This window comes from Coptis chinensis, chromosome 3, assembly GCF_015680905.1.
Source record: "Coptis chinensis isolate HL-2020 chromosome 3, ASM1568090v1, whole genome shotgun sequence".
Classification (NCBI taxonomy): domain Eukaryota; kingdom Viridiplantae; phylum Streptophyta; class Magnoliopsida; order Ranunculales; family Ranunculaceae; genus Coptis; species Coptis chinensis.
Genome location: NC_141458.1, coordinates 87332576 through 87337877, shown reverse-complemented (window position 1 = coordinate 87337877; position 5302 = coordinate 87332576). Strand labels below are relative to the sequence as shown.

At 36.7% G+C, this 5302-nt stretch overlaps 1 long non-coding RNA gene across 1 annotated transcript; it reads left to right on the top strand.

The window, feature by feature from the left end:
• Positions 1-564: 564 nt before the first annotated feature.
• On the top strand, positions 565-2375 carry LOC147511393 (uncharacterized). Its single transcript, XR_015216985.1, has 2 exons — positions 565-805; positions 2116-2375. It is a non-coding gene; the product is annotated as an uncharacterized LOC147511393 (long non-coding RNA).
• The last annotated feature ends 2927 nt before the right edge of the window (positions 2376-5302 follow it).

Here is a 5302-nt window from a genome sequence, read left to right as displayed (position 1 = left end):
AGAACTTTAGTGTTCCATTTGAAATAGTTTTCACGACTTATATATTATTTTTGTTTTCTGTGCATCTAGGTAATTTCTGAGAGGAACAAGCGTAATCGTTCTAAGCAAATAGCAAAGCATACTAGTGGTCGAAAAGGTTTTCCAGAAATGAGAGCACAAATTGTATGATATTTATTGTGGTCTTTGTTGTGAACTTATATTTTTAGATTGGCTTATAAGAAATAAGTCAAATAACAATTTGCTTGTGTAATGTCCGACGGATTCGGGAGGAAGGTGCACCCCATCTCAAGGAGACTTCTTTGTGCTATCCCATACAAGTTGGAAGACAAATGATGCACTTGATGGACAATCAAGAGAGTATATAGTAAGTGAAAATTCAAATCTAATAATGATGTTAAGTGAATATAATAAATGGTTTTCTTCTTATATATATTAATTCGGTTTGCAATATAGGAAAAAATGAAAGAGTTAGCTGGAAGAGATGAAAATGGAAATCAACAACCCCTTTCAGATGAAATCTACAGGCAAGTTATGCGCGTGGAGCCATAGGATGTGAGGTGATGGGTCGTGGTGTGACACCGACTAGTTATTTTGGCTCTCAAGCATCATCCCATGGTACAACTTCTGATCGTGTTGCTGAATTGGAAAATGAGATGGCTGAAATGCGAAGGGTAGCACAAGAAAAAGAGGAGGAAAGGCAACGTGAGCTTGATGAGATAAAGAGAGGGTTCGATGCACGATATGAAGCGATGGAAGCTCGATTTATGGAAACACTAATGCAGAGAACTTCCCTCTCTAGAATGCTGTAAGTTAAACTTGTTATGTCTTGCTACCTCTAATTCTTTGTGTCCACTACTAAAAAAAAAGGCTTGTTGTGTCATTTTAAAAGTGACACAAGTCAATTGTGTCAGTTTTGGAATGAATTTGAAACCGACACAAGTACCGCTGACACAACAAGTTTAACAAAAACAGACACATCAAGTGACTTTGTTGTGTCGGATTTGGATTACCAAAACAACCTCACTAGATGATAAAACCGACACATCAAGGTTGATGGGTTTGTTGAGATTGTTCTGGTAACGTGGAGATGTATGTTAGTTGCATTGTATAAGTTGTGTATTAGGGTTTCTGGAATAGTGTTTGTATATTTATAGTTTTCTTCTTATTCGAGGATTGGTTACTTGACTTAACTGGCATTGGTCGAGATGGTTAAGTAGCTGGTTCTATGAATCAGTATATCTTTTAGTAGTTGAATTTACGACTGAGGTATGATGTTTATATTTGGTTTGGATGTATTTTTATTAAATTTTCAAGTTATGACAGGTTTTATATTTATGAAATGTCGATAATATAGAGGAGACTCTATCGAAATTTTTACTATAAAAGTCATGTATCTTAGGTATGTTATTGCATGAGATTTGGGGAGTTCTGCCCTAACCAACTGGTCCCGGTTCCCTCCACGAAGATCCATTAGTAGAAACTTTAATTATACTAGGGGAGAGCAACACTCTAGTATTTTTGGGGATCTTATTATGTGCTTCCCTTGCAGTCTTAGCCCATGTAATATAGATAACTCATGCACTAAATTCTCAATGTGGCCTTTAGATAGCTGCGTGCCACGCAAATTGTTCTTTTGACTTGGATACAATAGTACCAAAAGTTAGCTTGATTTACGTCATAACGATTTTGTTCCTATTTCAATAGATAGAGACAAGCCATGTTAATGTTGCGCCATCCGGACTCTTTGATCTTCAATTTCTTCATTGAAATATGGAAGTAATTGTGTGTTAATGCCCAGGACTTGAAACACCAGTAGAACCGATGTTGGAAAGTTCCGCTCGTTGTTGACAATATAATAACACTACTTAATTTTGCCTTGTGATTTTTTGCTATTTGCAGTTATCAGTCCATATATTATATGTCAATTAAGTTCATACTACAATTTTGACAATGTGCGACTGGCCTTGTGGCCTTGTATGTAGGCCACATATATATGCACTTTATTTACATTTCTTTAGATTTTCATCTACTTTTGGTGTTGTCCACATTCACATGGCTGCTTTTATATAAACTCTATTTTTAGGGTTTAACATTTTTTTTTTTTTTTTTTTATAGAGATGAACAAGATGAATACTAGTATTGGACTTGACGAGCCGCGTTTTTTGCATACTTGAATTTGGTTGGATAGGCATTATTGGAGCAATATTGAAGTTTTTTGTTTTTGTGGATTGAAAGCGGGCATTATATGGGACTAGTTATAAATTCTTTTGTAGATTGGAAACTTGTAAATTCTTTTGTAGATTGGAAACTTGTGAAGGTTTTTGGATTATGGTACTCGCCAAGTTTAACGTGATATAATGAATTTGACGTTGAATGTTATTTATTTGTTTTGGTTGATATTTGGTTAATTAATTTATTTGTTTTGGTTGATATTTGGTTAATTAAGTATGTTTCTTATTATTTATTTATGAAGCTTGTTGAGATATAGGTTCAAATTGAAAATTGAAGTGATTTGAACAGGTGCAAAATTGAAAATATGTGCCCTTAAAAAAATCACTTTTTGTGGCAGCCACCCCCGTAGCTAAAGATATTTGAAAAGTTTTGGCAAATTCAAAATTTTCAAACTTTTTGTGGCAGCCACCCCCGCCCCGCAGCTAAAGATATTTGAAAAGTTTTGGCAAATTCAAAATTTTCAAACTTTTTGTGGCAGCCACCCCCGTAGCTAAAGATATTTGAAAAGTTTAGGCAAATTCAAAATTTTCAAACGTTTTGCCGCGGCCAAGCCGTGGCAACATATATTTTGATTTCTTTGTCTTTTTTATTTTTTTTATAATTCAAAAAACATTTTGCCGCGGTTACTCCCGTGGCAAGAGATTACTTTTAGCTGCGGGTGCACCTTAGCCGTGGCAAAAGACATTTTGTGACACCAAATAGTGCCTCGGGCGTGGCAAGAAGTTTTGCCGTGGCAAAAAACATTTGGTGGCGGTTTTGGGTACTTTTGGCCACGGCCGGCGGCCGCAGCAAAAAGTCTTATTTTTGGTAGTGTTAGTTCATCCACTGAGGCGCCTTAGCTTCAAACCGTACTAGATCAACTGCATCTAATCATAAAATAACAAAACTTAAACTTACTCTATACTTACACTAGTGTAAGCCTAATCACAGAGTGGGTCACACCTGCATAGATAATTAATTCAACCCACCCTTCTGCAAAACCATTGTGAATGCAACATAAATTATAATATATCATTTATTATAGATTTAGTGTACACTTTGATATATCATCATAATTATTGTTTAGAGTTTCTTCAAGTGTCTCTAGAATCACGTCGCCTCTATGTCTAACCTAGTTTCCCTGGCTACCACAATCGCTCATCAACGCCGAACATGTACATCCACATGCCTCCCCTCACATAATGAACCACTCAGTGAGTAATTACTCTAAGCGGGATATCGTATACCAGGTAACCCCCACACGACCGTCATTACACCCTTTCCAATCTTCAACAGCCCTCATTCGACCGCCCTCACACACCCTAATATCACCAATCATAATCCAACTAAAACAACAACCTAAACCCACCAAAACAACAACATAATAAAAGTTCACATAAAATCCAGTACGATTCCTGAGGCGCCTCCATTAACGAACTCTTCAGAGTTCAACAGCACCACCCAATCAACCAACCACCAACCTCAAACACTTAACCCCCGACATCAACCAACCAATACAAAACCACAACAAAAAAAAAGTTCAAACAACAAAAAGGCAGGACGATTCCATTATTTTGGGCTCGCAACGCCATTAACGGCCCATAAAGCTTCTACAGTTCAATATCAATTTTAGAGTTTCAACAAAGCTTTAATAATACGACAGGACGCCGAATAATAACAGGAGAATAAGCAGAAATAAAATAGAAACCTTGGACAGAAATAAATATCTCTGTATATACGTAAAACAACTATAGGGTTCAATGAAATAGCAAAATAACTACTCACCTTGTATCGCAAAAAAACGTATCTAGAATATGAAAGAAAATCGATTCTGAGCCAGCTAGAAGACACACGATCCGTGTCTCTGTTCTTTCTTTTAGTTAACTTGTCTAGTTCTAAGCAAAAACTTATTTTTCTGAAAAATCCTAAATTTATGATAAACCATTCCAGTCTTAAGAATTTATATTATATTTAACATTTTGGAAACTTCCTATTTTACCAAATATTTTTATTCCTAATACAAAATATTATTTTCTATTGAAAATATTATATTTATTACATACCTTATATTAACATCTATTTTGAAAACTTTCCAACTATTAAAAATCTCTACAAAAAATTCAAAATTCAAAACACTTGTTTTCCCTCTTTTCTATTTTCTATCAAACAGTCAAGCCCACATTTACTAGCTCGTTGACCCATAAATAAATATCAAATTCTGAAATGTTGAATATTGTTAGAAAAATAATGGAAAAATAATTTGTGGTCTTACACCTCTGCAAAGTTCCAAGCCCCCTGAGCCCAAACTCGATTCATGTCCTCCGCGTTAGAAAAGCGGAGGAAGAGAAATCCCTTACCAATAGGTGTGATTAGCCACTCCCCAGTTGGTTGCCATTTTTCCTTTGCTATTCTTCTGACCTTCTCCAACGGCATCTTCACCAGATCAATTCGACTGATAAGGCAGTATTTGCAATACTCCAATCCTCTTTCATAGGCGGAGGGAGAGATAGTGATGGAGGGGTAGTCTCCCATCTGTTCTAGAGGTGGAAGCTCATTCATCACCACTTGTGGCAGAGAGCCTTGCTTCGTTGCATCTGCATAACTCTTAGGGGGTACCGTGCTAGCAGCAGCGCTCGTGTTGCCCACCACCACCGTGGAAGTTGGGTTCTCAAGCTCATAAAGATTCATCCTTGACAATCTTTTTCGGAACTCTCACTGTAAGTCAATGAGGGATTTTACCCGAAAGAAAAAGGAGCATGGGGATTAAGAAGCCTAAATGCCTAACCTTTTCAGAATTCTCACTGTTAAGTAGTGAAGGATTTTACCCGAAAAGGCAGGAAGTAAAGAGCTTTCAGAACTCACACTATTGAATAATGGAGGATTTTACCCAAAAAGGAAGGAGAAAAAGGATTGAGAAGATAGAGAAGAGTCACCTATCTTTTTTTTAACTAAAAACGGCAAAATAAAGGAGTACAGGATCCTAAGAGCAACTTATGCTATTTCACACCTAGTCGCCCCATACATGGTCCCCATTTTCCTATATGAGTTCCACCCTAGCTTCTGCATCATCACCTTCGTTTGGGAGCAACTA